At 37.6% G+C, this 18,367-nt stretch overlaps 1 long non-coding RNA gene across 1 annotated transcript; it reads left to right on the top strand.

Annotated features, from left to right (window-relative positions):
- Positions 1-14,536: 14,536 nt before the first annotated feature.
- On the top strand, positions 14,537-18,130 carry LOC148696914 (uncharacterized). The gene is made up of 2 exons (XR_015962877.1): positions 14,537-14,877; positions 17,964-18,130. It is a non-coding gene; the product is annotated as an uncharacterized LOC148696914 (long non-coding RNA).
- Positions 18,131-18,367: the final 237 nt, after the last annotated feature.

Raw genomic sequence — 18,367 nt, 5'->3', positions numbered from 1 at the left:
CTAGTTCTTTTGCTAGGGCGAAGCCTTGAGTCTTAGCATGAATATGTGATTTTATTAATTTGCTTATGAATGGAAGCATGCTTGCTTTAAATTATTAATCACGGTGATTAAACTATGTAATTGTCTTAATGACCATTAGGGCTTTTAGACAAGCAATTTGATGCAATTTCTGTTGGAACATCACCCTGAAATTGAAGAGGGCTTCTTGCGATTAGTAATAGGCGAACATCACGCTCTTAAGGGTTGCATTGTTTTTCAAAAGGTTTTCACAAAATTTAATGAGTCTTGCATGTCTATATTTGATCTGAACATCACAGACGGGTTGCATGTTAGATATACGTTTTCGCTTGAACATCATGAGGAAAATATGTATTAAGAAAACCTAACGTTCAAAGCATGTATGTAGAAATTCATAAGGAATTGGTAAAATTGCATAGGATTGTTAAGGGACGGCGGAACCCTAGGCTTTACAAATTGACTTTCTTTAAATTGTTCACTAGTTAATTTCTTTATTTGTTTTTTTTTTTAAATTCGTTTTTATTATATTAAATTCTAAAATCTGTTGTAGGCATAATTTATTAAACAATTATAGAGGCCATAGAGAGAGACAAAGGTTCTGCAATAGTAGAGAGAAGAGAGAGATGTGTAATTGTGGGTGTGTTCTATTCCACCCATTATGCCTTTATTTATAGTAGTAGGATAGGTAAAAACATTTCCTTTTAGGATTACAACTCTTAATAGGTAATCTACTCCTAATAGGAATGTAAGATACATTCTCATATCTACTAGGATTTACACAATCACATTCCTATTCTAAATATGACTGCAACACCCCTTGAGCATGTAAATACTCAACAAACCATCGCATCAGATTCTTCAGCAGATAAGGTAAAATAGTTGATGAGGTGATCGGCACAACGGGTGATCGCGAGTCTCAAATTTACTTTGAGGTATGCATTTGTAAAAACTCACAAAAACCTTGCTATGATAATACCCAAGGAATGGGAAAACCTATAGACTAAGGAGAAAAGTAAAAAAGATATGCATAATGTCTAAAACGCTCATCAAACTGGACGAAGGTAGTGAACTCAACGGAGTATAATTATCCTGGGATGGGTGCCTCATTAAAACCTAGTTAAGTAGCAAAAATCCAGTGGGAAAAATGCTCTTAATCGTAGGGAAAAAAAGCACATTAAGATCATGTGAGTATGCTTCAAGATACTCCCCCTGAGTTAGACATAACTTTTAAATAAAAGAACTACAAGCGATTCAACTCAAATAATTTACGCCTACCGATTCCTTGGACGAGCTTTTGAAATGTAGACTTAGGCAATGACTTGGTGAAGCGATCGACCAAGTTATCTTGGGAACGGATTGCATGACTTCAATCTCCTGATGTTTTGCTGAAGTAGATGTAGGCGCAATATGTCTTGGTGTTGACTTCGTTGATGTATCATGGCTTGGTTGGGTTAATACATGTGGCGTAATCTTCATGGATCGTCGTTGGGACTCAACAATGGATGAAAACACAGCAAGTACTTCAAAATTCTCAACAAGAACTCCTAACCATGTCTCACTTGTGGCGTAGTGAAGTGAGGTGAGTCTTGGAACGATTCGAAGATTTCACAACTAAGGTCATATCGTGGACCTCCAAGATATTGCGATATCCCTAATGGTAAAGACATAACCATTTGGGGATTTTGCCTTGTGTGGGTTTGATAAGTAACCAGCTTCAGCATAACAAATAAGGCAAGCATCATTTCGAGGATCAGGGGGGTTGGATCTGCTCAAGATGCATTAGGATTTGCCTTCGTGGTACCTTTAGGGTACGTCTTTAATACCAATTCAATGGATGCGTGTAGGCGTGTTGTTAGATCCTTACCAATAGATCAACAGCGAATGAGATATCATGTCTAAATACAATAAGCTAAGTACAACGAAGCTCAAAGTTGAACTTTAGATATGGAATTTCAGATTCCATAACCTTTTCAGGGTCTATAACATATGGATGCTTAAAGGTATACTCAAAGGTAACACATTTGGGGTGTAGTTCAACTGGTAGACCAAAATACCATCAGAACAATGCTTGAACTTCAGGTCAAAGATAGACGAGTTTTCCCAAGATCTTTCATCTCAAATTCCATCTTCAGGTGCGAGGCAGTTTTCTCAAGCTCTTCCGAAGTCTTAGTGAGATTCGTGTTAACAACATAAACTGTAACTCTAGCAATTTGGAATAAGACTTCATAGTTTAACATGCAAGGGCATAATTCATCCCTAACTGATCAAATAATAACGTAGACGGGTATACCACATCCGTCGGATTTTTCAATCCATAAGTGAACGCCTCAAAACGAGTTACGAGGGTGTTACGTGGTTTTGGAACTATTTGAACCAGTCCATATAATTCTTCAGGAAATTACATGTAAATCTCCGTATCTATATCCCTATGGAGAAAGCACTAACCATATTTCATAATGATGCTATTAATCAAAGGACGTTTGAGAGAAACCTTGCATCGTAAAGCGTGCATCATATCGTACTATTTCATTCATCTCATAACACTTCATTTCCCACTTGTAACACAATAGGGTTACCTTAGGCTGTGTAGGAACGACAGGTCCAATACACATTTTGGTAAGGAATTTGACCTGGATTGTAACTTTAGTTGTCTAATCAGTTCTACGTTATCACTTAATCAACGGAACACGATTCGATATCGTCGTTTTTCATTTATGTCAGTAGCTACCATATAAGTGAAAACATCATCGATGATAATCTCATTTCAATTTAATTTAGCTCATCCAAACTAGTATACTGGACCAAGAACTTTAAATCTCGGGTGAAATCCGAATTAATCTCATGATATGGAAATGTTTTGAGACAGCGATTGAATTTTGATTCATTTTGTACCGTGCCTTCCGCTTCTAGGGAAGTGAATCCTACAAACCGAGTGATCTGTCGTACTCCAGGCCAAGACAGATTGATTGGCTATCCGTCGATGTACCGGACCATCCAATAGGGGCGTCCAAACTGTCCAGTGATGTTGACTCGACATCCGTTAAGTACGTCTATCCTTGCAAGCATGTTTGCAACTAGTATATAATCTCGTCACTTTAGCTAGATCAAAGGAATACGTCTGGAGCAACGTTCTGAAAACTAGAATTCATCACACTTACTTATCACATTTGTGCGATATGGGGATCAAGATGAGACATAGTGGACAATGTCTATCCAAATTCGCGCCATTCTACAGGAACGTTGACATTCTTATCTCTCCCTAATGGCAGGAAGACTGTCTCATTGAAGTGACAACCCGCAAATGAGCAGTAAAGAGATCGCATGCAAGGGCTTAAGAGAGCTAGTATGAAGGAGAATCATGATCGATAAAAGATACACATCCTTCTTTGAGGACCCATGGTGGTACGTTGCGGCGACGCAACTTGGCACATGGAAGGCACACCTAAATGCGTAAACACGAAAATCGTCAGGTTCGTACCCAGTAACCAACCGTAACGTCATATAGGTTAGGTGGCAATAGGCCTCAAGGCAGACCAACATAACTACATACAAAGATTGCATAGCCCTAGGTAGAAACCGAAAACTTGGTATGTTCACCAAAATTCGGGCGATCATTTAAATTGCGCTTTATGATAACTAGGCGAGGCTATTTGGGGTGAACATGGGAATTCGATGTTCAATTAGAAACCCAAAACGAAATGCAATACTTTAGCGAAAACCTTCGATATAAACTCTCCGGCATTATCCAGTCTCTTGGACCTTAAGGGATAAGTAGGTGGTGAACCCTAATCGGCCATGAGGTTTAGTAGCAATGTGTGTGGACAAACATGTGACCAGTTTCTCGATTCATCAACCAAAACCATAAGTATTTATATGGTCCGCATTTTGGTTGGATTAGTCCACATATATTCCCCTGAATCCACTGTGAAAAGAGATTCATGTCGTATCTTTGCGAGGAATGATATAGAAAACAAATTTCCCTAATGAGCATGTTTGGCAAAGTGTGCTTGTAGGCATAATATCCTTACTTCAAATAAGGAGATGCATTTGTAGCATCAGTGTTCGACCTAAGTGTTCCAAAAGGTCATGCTAAAGCAAGTAAACTGCTCAATCACCAGGCTCCAAGCTGGCCACATGTGGTGTATTCCTAGTTGGGAGACAACCCATTGGCCCCAAATCAAAGCTTTAGGCTCATTTTTGGATGTGGTGCAAATATATTTCACTCTATTTTCTTCAATGGTTTCATTTATGATCATTGTCATCTCGAATATCCTTAAAAACTCAACGTCAGGGAGTATCTAAGGTCTCTTAAATGGTGATGTAGTACCATTCATACAACAAGGAGCGTGCCAATGTTCTTAAACAGGTTGGATAGACCTGAAGCCGTTGTTAAAGATATGATTTAGGTGTAAAGTTAGTGTGCGTAGTACGCATTCATCTAGACAACTAACTTTCCCACATTCCAACCTAATCATGTGTTTAACTAAATCGATCACATGTATTAAGAAACATGATTCAATTAACTCATATTCGAGGACAATATCAATATGATTATCCATAAGTAAAACATACACCAAACTTGAATCCAAGAACATGGAAAAATGTTCACAAAGTAAATGGTTTACTAAGGGGATTCGGCCAACAAGGCCATCCATGTCAAAATTCGGCTCTTCCAATAGTGTTTGGTGGAGCAAAAATTAGTCTCACATATTGACTACTAGAATGGTACTCCTTAACAACATTGGTAGGGGCACGATCATGTGCATAACCAATGATCTATTCCATCAAGACGGAAGAAGATTCTACAGGTTAAGGTTCGGGAATATTATCCCTTATTCTTGAAGTTTTAGGTCTTAGGTGCCAAGGATCACGCTTCGGGCATGATGCCACACCTTGGCAGGCCCTGATTCTACCATATGTTTATGGTAGTAATCAGATCCGAGAATGTGGTAAACTTCCACTTTCTACACTACTGCTTCAGGGGTGAGTTAGAAACATGGAAGGATGAGAAAAATATTCTCTAGTCAAAATTCAATCGGATTTATAAACTTCAGAATTGTACTCATTCATTGACGTAATCATGGTGTGCTTCGGGCAATATGTTGCAAGATCACATGGTCCGTAGAAGCGAGCCAAAGTGCCATGGAATCCTCGTTCAGGAGGTATTTCCATTGATAATGCTTCAGGCATAAGTCTTCAAATGAAGATCATGGCGGAAGCTTATTCAGCTCTTCCTTGCCATTGTTGGCTTCAATGGTTTCTCAGCTTCTTGATAGTCAAGTGGAGATTCATGTCTTGTACCCCACATAAAGTGGTTTCTATTAGAAACATCCAAATCAGGAAAATCGAACTTGTTACAGTTCGACAATCCACTGTATTGGAGGGAAAAAGATTGTGATTAGTGCCATGGGAATGAATCAACCATAAGCATCCAAGTTAGAACATTCAAGTGCTAAGACATAGTTTTCATGAAAAACGTCGGGTTTTCATGGGTGTATTGTTTTATGAAAACTTCGAGTTTCAAAGGCACTAAATTTGAAACTACAGGTTCAATTTAGTTTTATGAACAATTAGTTTATAATGAGAGGTTCCTATAAGAAACACAAAATGCAATATGCTGATTTAAGTATAGTGGATTTGAGTTTCTTCGGGAACTCAAGTGTGAGAGCTTCGTTACTACGAAAGTATGTGACAGTTCAAAGTATAAAAATAAATTATTGAATCATTAATATCCAAAAGTGATCTTCAGGTCAATAATTTTGGATTCATTATCAAATTAATGGACTACATGCCACTTTTAATTAATTCAATAGATCGAGACCATTCGGGGTCGATCGTAGAAGCTAAATAATAGTAAAATAATATTATTGGGTCAAAAAAATATTGCCCCAAAAATAATTGGGCTCGGGTTGGGTGCTTTGAGTGAAAGGTAAGGCCCAAAAAAGGGCCTTGGGAGTGAGCTGCAGTTCACAGCCGAGAGACAGGAAGCCCAACATCTAATGCTGCTAGCTTTGGGCCAAGGATAGGAACGGGAGCAAGCCCAAAAGCTTGCGGGTTGCGAGGGAAACCCCAGCTGCAGCTGGGTTTCAAGTTTTGGGCTGCAGAAACTAAGCCTAGCTTTATAGGCTGGCTTATAGAGACGCGGGCGGTGGCAGAGGCTAAGCCCAGCAGCCAAGGCTGCTGGCGTGGGCCGAGACTTAAAGACCAGCCCATCATGTGCTAGTGTGGGTCAGGGCTACAGGCCCATGGTCAAAAACCAATCTAGGCACACAGCCTGGTTTTCCACAGAGGTAGCAAAGCCCAAGAGCTTCAGCACAGGTCCAAGACGTCAAATGATGTCATCTCAATTGAGGGTCTGCAGGCCAGCACAGTGGTCCTTATAGTGGTGCCACGACAGTGGTGCTGCAAAATCCCAAGTTCCTATCTTTATTTTTCGAAATTGTTAGGGTTCTACAAACCCTAATATACTTCTAATTTATTTCGATTCTTTGAGTCACATATTTCACATAGCATAATTGCGTAATGCATGAAACAAATATATATATTGACAAATATATGAACATATACAAATCGGAAAGTAAATATAAATGGAGGGGATTCATGCATCATGGGGAATGTTTTCATGCTTCACGGTCGTTTCAAATATCTTACTTTATTTTAAGCGTACCTGATTGGCAAAAAAAACAAAAACCTTTGAATATGTAGAAGTTCCTTCTCGGAAAGCCGGAATTGCATCTCCAATGCGTTGTATCACGTTCAACATAGAAAAATTAAATTGAATCAATAGCATGTAGATCAATTCAATAAAATAATAAATTAATCATAATACGAATGATTAAAACGTAATACTCCCCTGATTGAAGAATAAACTCTCTTTAGCGTAGCGTCAAGAGCGTGCTGATAACGTGTTTTAGGCATAATTTGCTAAACAATTATGGAGACCATAGAGAGAGAGAGAAAGGTGCGGCAATAGTAGAGAGAAGATAGAGATGTGTAATTGTGGGTGTGTTCTATTCCACCCATTGTGCCTTTATTTATAGTAGTAGGATAGGTAAAAACCTTTCCCCTTAGGATTACAATTCTTAATAGGTAATCTACTCCTAATAGGAGTGTAAGATACATTCTCATATCTACTAGGATTTACACAATCATATTCCTATTCTAAATATGACTGCAACAAAATCAACATTTTCCAACTTTGTTTTCAATAATTAATTAAGAGTTGGTTTTAAACACAAATTATTCATTCAATCTTTGTGAAAAACGACCTTACTGGAGCTGCTATACTACGACAACCTTGTACTCTTGTAAGTATTTTTAAGTGTTTTTATCCCTACTTTTGCTGGTGGTAAAAATCTTATCATTTACAGACGGTTCTTCCAACATCATCAACTATATTAATTCTGCACCAAGTCCCAGAAGGTCATGTTGGGGTATATTGGAGAAGATGCGTTCTTCTGAAGACAATTACAGTTCCAGGTGATGTGCATTGAGAAGTTGCTTGCATAGGGCCTTAACTTTGCCTACTTCTCATTATTTCAAATTTCAGGCTTTCATCTCAAGATGCCTCTGGTCACCCATTTTGACATTGTTCAATTGACCCTGCAAACTGATCAGGTAACTTTGGTAATCCATGTTTGGAAGATTGAGGATTATGTCTTTCCATTCATTATAGTTTTGAAAGCTTCTGTTAGCAACATTGTAGGTAAGGGATATTCCATGTGGTACAAAAGGGTGTGTCATGATGATCAATTTTGAGAAGATTGAGGTAAGGCTATGCGATATTATTCTTTAGTATTTGTATATTAGTTTCACTTAGTTGAAAGTCTTGAAAAACTCCATTTAATAAATCTAGAATGAGTAATCCTTTAGGAGCCGTTTGATAACCATTTGGTTTTTAGTTTCAAGTTTTCGTTTAGATTTATTTTGGGGCATTTACGATAACTTTACTTTAGTATATGTAGATTTAATATTACAATTTAGTATAAATTTATATATTATCTTCTTCTTAGGTTCTTCAAGCATTTAGCTTCTTATAATATCATTTTTTTTAAAAAGCTGGTGTAGTCCATTTTATAGTGTGGCCCTAACTTCCTTTTCATTGAAGTGGGATTTTTGAGGGGGACTGGTGGATCTCTGAAAAGGAACTTAGTGGAAATTCCTTATTACACTGTTCTATCTCAGAAGTTGTGAATTATATGCATGTATGGATGTTGTCACTAGATCGTTGTTTTAAACAACCGACTCATTTTTTGCTATTACTTTTCAGATTTTACTCATGTAGGTACTCTCTCTTCATTTTCAGATGGTTGACAAATTGGATGTTGAAACCATGGCAATAGATCTTGGTCCACCTGATTCTAAAGAAGCCCTATAAGGTAATATGCTCTGCCTAAATTTTATAGAGCTCTTACATTAATTTTTTCTTTGCCTAAATTTTATAGAGCTCTTACATTAATTTTTTTCTTTCTCCTTTTTAACTCTCGACATGATTTCAAGATGTTGAAAGCCCTCTTCCGAGCATATGTCGAGGGCCAACTGAAGGTTAACAAATTTGAATATTTATTATTAGCCAACTCTTAATTATGATGTTGTTAAAAGAAAATGTCAAGGATAAGTGATAGGAGCATATTCATGCGACTTAAATGGCTTGTTCTCGTGCATTTACGTTATGTTTCTTTAGTTATTTTAGTACTTTAAGCTATTTTCGTGTGTTTGTAGGTCCAAAGGGCTAAAGGAGCAAAAAGATGCATTTTGGAGACTTTTGGAGCACTTTTGGGCTAAGGATGGATAGCCTATGCTTGGAGCCAAAGTGTTGGACGAAATTGAAGACCAAAGTGTTGGAACCTTGTTCCCTTTAGTTCTAGGACATTTAAACCTTTCCTTTATCCATTGCACATGCATTTCCAACCTAATCACTCACCCACACAATCTGCCATCATTCCAATCAAAACCGTGCACATGCTATCACCATGCATTCACATGCAATTGTTCCTCCATCATTCCATCCTTTAAAACATTGCACATGCACTTTAATCATTCAACACATGCACTCCCATTCTTTAATCCATTGATAGGAGCATATTCATGCGACTTAAATGGCTTGTTCTCGTGCATTTACGTTATGTTTCTCTCGTTATTTTAGTCCTTTATGCTTCTTTTGTGTGTTTTCAGGTTCTAAGGGCCTAGGGAGCAACGAGGCCATTTGGAGCATTTTTGGGCATGGATTGGATAGCTTATCCATGGAGCCAAGAGGATGGACGAATTTGAAGGCCTTGTATGCACTTGAAGACACAAAACAATGGCCCTAACCCAATCACATAACACATTATGCCATACAAACCAACCTATTTTAGGCCCATTCTATGTACTTAAACCCTAGCCCTTTAAACTAGTTCATTTATCACTTATCAAACCATTCACTTATCACTCACCACATATCATTCACTTATCACTTAACATATCATTCATTTATTTCACTTCCATACTCCTCTTAATTCCACATGCATTCTCACACATGCACATCATTCACTCACATTTCCACCATTCATTCTTTATTCCTTTCCAAACATCTCACATGCATTTCCACCTTCCTACTTCATCATTTCACCACATTCTCCCTCTTTAACTCACATGCATTCATCATAATTCACAACACAAAACAACTTCATTGCCGTGGGTTCCCATTTCCTTTCCAAACATCTCACATGCATTTCTTCATTATTTCCTAACCCTACATGCATTATTTATTGCATCTTCACATGCATTCACACACACTTTACACATTCAAACCGTGAGCTCCCATTCCTATATGCCATTTTCAGATTTCCACCCACTAACCTAGTCATCAACACATGCACTTCCACCTTTCATCCACAATGATTCATGATTCATTCACTTTGCATCCTTTAATTCAATCACATACTTTCCCATTGTATAATACATCCACATGCATCTTTAACCAACAAACATTACAACCACATGCACCCTTTTCTCCACATTCCAAACATTGCCGTGTATCCCCTTCATCAATTCCAGCATCTTCACATGTCTTCTAGCTTTCCCTTTCATTTCCACCACTCATTCTTCATCATTTCAGCCACCTACATGCATTAATTATTAAACTCTTCATCATTGCATTCAGAAAATGAGCAAGAAAGCTTCTCAATGCCGTGTATCCCCTTCACCATTTCAGCACATTCCAACACCTTCACATGCAATTCCAGTTTTCACATGTTTTCCTAACTGATTTTCCATCATTAATTAGCCACTTGCATCTTAAACAAACAGCCATATGTTCCCTCCACTACTCCTATAAATAGCCTTGCATTCATTCATTCAAAAAAAACTCATATCTCATTTTCATACACTTCACACAACACAAACACAACCCTTGTGCCGCAAATCCCCTTCCAATCTGTGCAGTTTTTATCCTCCATTTCAGCCACTATCCAACCACTTCTCATCCCTCCAAAACACTTCACATAATCCCCAAAGCTCACCTTAGACCTTGTGCCACAACAACGAAGAAGAAGAGTGCCTAAACGTTCATACAATTCAAGTTTGAGTTGTTGGAATGTTTAGGTGTTTCTTTGATTTCAAAGTTTAAATTCAATTTTCTTGGTTTTGTAATGGAAGAGAAGAGTGCCTAAACGTTCATACAATTCAAGTTTGAGTTGTTGGAATGTTTAGTTGTCTCTTTGATTTCAAGGTTATGAGGAACTAAACCCCCTTTAGCTAGGGGGTGATTCGAAACTATGTTTATATTTGCAATATGAATTGATTACTTTTGGTTGGAATTTCATAAGTTGTGGATTCAATTCGTTTAACTGTTTGATTGATAACGTATTTATGTATGTTCATTGAGATTGCAAGCTTAATTTTCATGCATGAATATGACGCTTATAAACAATCGCGTTAAACGAATTCTTGGCATAAGTTTCATGCGTATTCCATAGTAACGAATGCCTCGTCAATGTTTATGATTTCCGTTGGACTTAATGATCTTTGTTGAATGTCTCTATCATGCGTATTCCATAGTTAGGGACTTTGATTAAGAATAATTTGGTTGTAATGCGTATTCCATTCAATCCAATGAATCTAGGGAAATCTGAAAGTTAATTTAAGCGAACCTAATTAACTTGGAGCATTGAGTTTCATAATTTATCGAAAGACCAACCGAAAATCAATCTTGTATTGCAAGTGTAACATGTGTGGAGAAGAACCCCTTGGCTATTCCATCATCCATATTTTCATCACATTCATATTTACGTTTATTCGTTTTACAATTTGCTTAGTTTATTAACTTGTTTTGTTATTTCAATTTTCGTCAAATCAAACTTCCCCCCCCCCTTATTTTGTTAAGTCTTAATCATTTGATTTGTCTTATTTTATGTTTTTAAAGTATTTGGAGTCTTTTGAACTTGTTTTGAGTCTTTTAAGTTTGTCTTAGTGTTTTAAAAGTTAGTTTTATTTATTTAAGTCAAGTGTTTAGCATCCCTAGTTAATCCCCGGTTAGAACGATCCCTACTTACATCATTACTACAATTGTCACAAATAGGGTTTAATTTGTATGCGTATAATGCTCGTATCATCCATGCAGCCACACATTCACCCACATGCATTTCCACCCACATGTTATCCCATTTCAGATTGCATTCCCCCTTTAATCAACACATGCATCCATAATCATTTCTACAACCTTGCCGTGCACTCCTATCCCATTTCAGATTGCATTTCATTCATTTCACATGCATTCCATCCTTTAATTCACTCACATACACTCATAATCATTCACATTTTGCAATCACATGCACTTCCTTTAATTAATTCATCCTAGCTGTCAAAGCACATGCACACTCACCCTAATCAATCACTCTAGTTTTAATTCACCTTGCATTTGCAGAAAATCCACTTCCTTTGCACATGCATTCATCATCATACACTTTCACATGCATCTTGGCAGATTTCACATGCACACACATGCATTTTCAGCACCAACAACACTCATTGCCATGCACATTCACTCACCATACCATTCCAGCATTAGCACATGCAACCTAGCTGTCATGTTCCCCCCATTTCACCTATAAATACTCATTCATTCACACTCATTCATTCACAATTCATTTCACAACAGAAATTGGTCCCTTGGGGCCGATTTCTTCACAAAGTCCATCCATTCCATTCATAATCTCATCCATTGCAGAAATGTAGACCATCAAACTCCTTTGTGCCGTGCTCTCCCTTACAATCCAAACACCATCCTTCCATTTCCACCACTCCTCTTCCATTCCTCCACCACTCCCCAAACCATTCACACCATCAAACTATCCCTAGACCTTGTGCTACAACGAAGAGGAAGAAAAGAGTGCCTAAACGTTCATACAATTCAAGTTTGAGTTGTTGGAATGTTTAGGTGTTTCTTTGATTTCAATGTTTAATTTCAATACTCTTTGTTTTGTACGAATGAGGAAAGGAAGAGAAGAGTGCCTAAACGTTCATACAATTCAAGAAGAGTGCCTAAACGTTCATACAATTCAAGTTTGAGTTGTTGGAATGTTTAGGTGTTTCTTTGATTTCTCTTTGTTTTGTACCATGAGGAACTAAACCCCCCTTGGTTAGGGGGTGATTCGAATATATGTTTATGCTTTCATTTTGATTTGATTACTTCTAATTGCGTTTCATAAGTTGTGGATTCAATTTGTTCAACTGTTTGATTGATAACTTATTTATGTATGTTTAATTGAGAGTGCACGCTTAATTTTCATGCATGAATATGACGCTAGAATATAAGTGAGTTTCACCTAATAGTTACGAACTTATATTCACAAGTAGTGGAGGTTGCTTATAAACAATCGCGTTAAACGAATTCTTGGCATAAGTTTCATGCAATCCATAGTAACGAATGCCTCGTCAACACTTATAATTTTCATAGAGCGTAATGATTCTTGCTTGTATCTCTTCTATGCATTCATGTTGAGGACTTGTGGGGAATGTTTTGAATTGTCGTATGCGCTAACCCATCCAATTCAATAACGTTAGGAAGATTTGAAGGTTAATTAGTGCATCACGGTTAACTTGGGGTGTTGAGTTTCATGGTTTATTGAAATGCAATTGGAAATCATTTTATTATGCAAGTGTAACATATGTGAAGATGAATCCCTTAGCTAGCTTTCATTCCATTCAATTCCATCCATTTCATCTTTACATTCTGTTTTAATTGCATTTTGTTTATTTAATTTAATTTCGTATAAACATAAATCCCCCTTTACTTTAATGTCAAATTAGTTAGAATTCATTTTAGTTTGTGTTTTTAAGAGTCTTGAGTCAAGTTATTTCCCAAATTCGTCCAAAGTAGTCAAAGTGCTCAAAACTGCCCAGATTGTGTTTTTAAGGCAGTTTTGAGTGTTTTGGTGCTGTTTTGAGTCTTTTGGTTTGTTTTAGTGTTTTAAGTGTTTAGTTTTACATTCTTTAAGTCTAGTTTAGTGTTTTATATTGTGTTTTTACATTTGAAGCAAGCCATAATCTTAAATTCGTCCAACATTAGATTTAAGGTCAGAAACTGCCTAGTTAGTGTTTTTAGGCAGTTTTGAATCTTTTGAACTTGTTTTGAGTCCTTTGAGTCTTTGTGAACGTTTTTAACTTTGTTTTTACGTTTTTGAGTCAAATCCAAGTGATTAACAATCCCTCCTAATCCCCGGTCCAGAACGATCCCTACTTATACATATACTACAATTTGACGAAAAGAGGGTTTAATTTATGCGCGTATAATTCTCGCATCAATAAGTTGAAGGGTTTGAAAGAAACTAAAGTGGAATTTATTGGAACTGAACCATTCACTAGAAATCGATATATTTTTAGTTGTATTCAGAATACAAGGTAGTATAATAAGTGGTACATGTGGTTTATATTTTCTATACTTTTTCTTATAATCTCTTATGCCTTGGTCTAATTACTTTCTTGAATTCGATCTATTTTTGTAGAAACTTGTTTGCAAGGCAAGTTGGAAACGCACAAAAGTTTGATCGCGGCCTATAGAATTGCAGAGAAGGTCATCTCCGTTTTGTGCAAAATCAGACTTATTTTTGCACACAAAAACACTAGATAAACACGCATTATCGTTATTTTGTTCATGATATAATTCTATTGTCTATAAATTTATTTCAATTTTTTTTCCCTTGGCCTGGGATGCTTCCTTAATGACCAACATAGCAAATGACAACTTTTAGCGTTGCAGTAAACAACATTTTTAATAAACGAAATAGATTTCTCTCTTGATAATTAAATTTGTTTCATTCATGATAAGATTGTGTATAATTTGCATTGGTATTGGTAACTCAGTTTTTTACTCAAACATTGTTTATGAAAATTGAAATTACATAATCATTCATAAAGTTTTTAATTCCGTAGCAACGCACGTGTACAAATTCTAGTTATATAGTAAAAGAGAGAAACGGCTAAAATACTGTTCCTTCTACAGTCTTTCTTCGTTTTATCCTTTGTTTGTTTCGTTGTCTACTGTTTATTCTACATTGCGATTCCATTTTTACCCCTTTCTTTAGTTCTTTGGTCTTTAACTTCGTCTCTGCCTGGAATTGAAGGAGTTGAAGGGACTTCTTTCTTTCACCAGCTCCGCTACGCTTGCTCAGTTTCCAAGAATCCCAAAATCAAAATTCGGTTAGATCGTTCCAATCTTTAACGTCAAACGGAAATCTCAGATCCCTAAACTCGCTCACTCCCCCTTCTCCCTCGAACACTGTTCCCGCGACCACTTCTGGGCGAACATGGTTCCCGCAACTGCCTTTGGTGCGTCTTCTACGACTCTGACATCGACGAGCTAGATAGCTCGTTTGCCTGGTAAGATTTTTGTCCTCAATTTGAAATTAGTTGTTTAATTCCTGTTTATTTGCTAAGAGATCTTGAATATACCCATAATGCCTTCCTCTTTCAGTTCGAAATTTAAATTTTAAGGAATGAGGGGTTTCGAACAGGGGCTTAAATTGGGTTCGGGTTTATCGTGTATATTTAAAACTTTCCACATGTTCTATACAGTTTCAAAACCCGCAGCACCGCGCGGGCATTCTTGCTAGTAATCTTCTAATTCTCTAGTGCCGGTACCCTGCTTTGGTACCATGTTTAGCCTATGGCTAAAACTTATGCTCGAAAACATGGCTAAACAACAAGAACAAATGAGAGTGATTTTTTTTCCCGATATGTGGTACTAAATGCTTTTGGAAGATCTCTCGTTCAAAGATTAATGTTCTAAAAAAAAAGATTACTTTCGGGTTCAGCACATGAAAATTTTGATTGGGTTAAACTTTATACAACGGTTGAAAGCACCTCGTAGGCTCGTAGACCTTACAAGGAAATAGAGGAATTGAATCTGAAATAAGCTGATAACTTACAGTTTCGCAAGTTTTGATGGCATTGTTTCAACGTATGATAAGATTAAGACTGCACCAACTCAATAGGAGGCTGTGACAAAGTTACATACATGATACACTCACCCATCATGCAACGCAAAACACATCACCGGCCTTACAGTCTCACCTTCAAACCCACCTCCAAATTCACATATCACCCGAAAACCGGCACAATGTTTCATAGAAGAAGCAGGGGTCCTTGACAGTTCCTCTGCCTACCACCCCAACCCCAGTGTGATGAATTTCCTAATGATAATTGATTGATCGTCTAGAAAACCGTGAAACACGTCATAGAGTAAATCCTTTTGTAGAATGCTAAAAGGATCAAAGTTGTTGGAAACCAGAACTTACGAGATTTTGGATGGCATCGTTTTTGCTTTTTGCATCGAAGACAAAAGCAATGCAAGACCAGTTACGGGAATACAGGGAGCTTAACAATTGAACAATGAGTGACCCAAGTTCTAAACTAGAAGCTATTTCCGCGGTTGAATCGATACACTTTGATGTTAACAAATGAGACGGATAATAAAGCTAGTATTAACAAGGCATAATAGACCCCTAGTTTCTTGCTAATGCTTTGCGAGGTAAATGATGCCATTGAATGATCAGCACTGTTAAGAAATTTACCTAAAGCTATTGTTTTTCCCATTTCATTATCCAGCACAAAATGAGGTTAGTCATTTGCAAAGAAATGAAAAGAGGAGGAAATGAGAAGGCTGTGAAAAAATCACATCCTTATAGTTCAAACCCCCACCTAATTCATTGGACATATGGAATCATAAGTTCATTTCCTTTGTTAAGGAAAGAAATGATGATTAACATATAATCGGAGATTGAGATATGCCGACTTTTATATGATCCTTAACCTTTGTGTAATCTCTTAATTGTAGGAATGTAATTACTTGTACAGGCTCAATTCCAGGATCAGGAATTAATCCCTCCAGTGTATAAAATCCTTGTAACAGTTTGATGTTGAATATAATACAATTTTCACCTTTCTCTACATGGCACCAGAGCATAAAAGATCCTGGTAACCATCACAAACTTTAGCTCCTCAAACCAGAAACACTAGCCAATCCCAGAACAAGCCATCACCTATGGTAAAAGAACCAAGAGAGACCTCGACCAAGCTTGAGGCAACCAAATACGATGATCCTAGTGATCCTCTATACATACACCATTCAGATTAGCCTGGTTCAGTTCTCGTCTCCTAGCAACTGAATGAAGAAAACTATGGAACATGGAGTCGTTCCATGACCATGGCTCTCAGCGCCAAAAGCAAGGAAGGGTTTGTTGATGGCTCAATCCCAAAACCTTCAAAATCTTCCAAAACTGAGTTACAACAGTGGACCCGCTGCAATAACCTTGTCAATCATGGTTATTGAACTCAATCTCATCAGACATTGGAGCCAATGTAATCTACAATGATTTGGCTTCTGGAATATGGGCTGAACTCAAAGAACGCTTTTATCGCGTCAATAGCGTCCATCTCTTTCATGTAGAACAAGTTGTCCATGATTGTGTGCATAGTGGTATGATGATCAGCTCCTACTACACTAAACTCAAAGGTTTAAGGGATGAATGCGATGCCATATGTTCTATCCCCACTTGCTCCTGTGGCACTATGAAGGAGACCCTCCAGTTCCGAGAGAATCAGAAGACTATGAAGTTCCTTATGGGGCTGAATGATGTATACACAGCCTTTCGTGGCTAGATCCTCCTCATGGATCCACTTCCCTCATTCAGCAAAGCACACTCACTTATATTATAGAAAGAATAACAACGGACAATGTCATCTACATCACACAACACAGTTGATGCTATTGCTTTTTTAGTAAAAAGCAACAAAGGAAATTCAAGCAGAAATTTCATGCCATGGAACCCCCACCTAAATTGTGATCGATGTGATATGGTTGGTCATACTTCAAATTCTTGTCGTTCCCATCTAAAGTGTGAATTTTGTGGGAACAAGGGGCATACCGTTGAATATTGCTAGAAGCTCAAGAAAGCAAAAGAAAGAGATGAGATTCAGGACCAAAAAACTCCAAAGCAAACCATGTCAAAACCAAGGAAGATGTGCAGACTCGTTCCAGCCCCATTAGCCTGACAGCTGAGCAGTACCAACATCTCTCGACTCTACTTGGTAACAACAAATCAACATCCATGGCCAACCTCGTTGGTGCTCTTTCCACCATCAGTAGTCTCTCAGGTAAATCTTTTCATGGCTTAGCTCTTTGGAAAGACGTAGCTTGGATCTTGGACACATGAGCAACTGATCATCTAGTGTACTCTCTTGCCCTATTTACTACTTGTTCATCAATACAAAATCGAACTATACAATTACCAAATGGCATGAGTGCTACTGTTACACACGTAGGGAATGTCAAATTCTCTCCCACTTTGACCATTCATAATGTCTTATGTGTTCCTTCGTTCCAATTGAATCTAATATCTATCGCTAAACTTGTCTAACACTCGAACTACATTGCCTTTTTTTCTAACAACCTGTTTGTGTTACAGGACCAACGCTTGGGGACGATGATTGGGACGGGAACTGAAAGGGGATGACTCTGTTGGGGTTTAAAAATGCTTCACTACTTTGGAGATGTTTATCTCACAAATGAGAATGTAATGCAGCGGAATTTGATAGGCAAGAGAAAGAAAGAACACTCAAAGTGTTATACAAATTTTTTTATTCTCACACAATCTTAGTACAAGAGGAAACACTCAAAACACTCTCACACTTCTTCACTCATTTTCTCACTTCTTGCTCTCTTACTTGCTCTCACTTCTTCTTGCTACATGGCAACACACACACACACACCTATTTATAGGCATGCATTTTGCCGACTTACTCTGCCCACCGACTTGGGCATTGCAGCAATGACCACATGATTTGCTGCCTCTACATCTTTCTTTAGCTT

Source organism: Pyrus communis, chromosome 5, assembly GCF_041283825.1.
Source record: "Pyrus communis isolate YQ-2024b chromosome 5, ASM4128382v1, whole genome shotgun sequence".
In the NCBI taxonomy this organism is placed as follows: domain Eukaryota; kingdom Viridiplantae; phylum Streptophyta; class Magnoliopsida; order Rosales; family Rosaceae; genus Pyrus; species Pyrus communis.
This window is presented reverse-complemented; position numbering and strand designations above follow the sequence as displayed.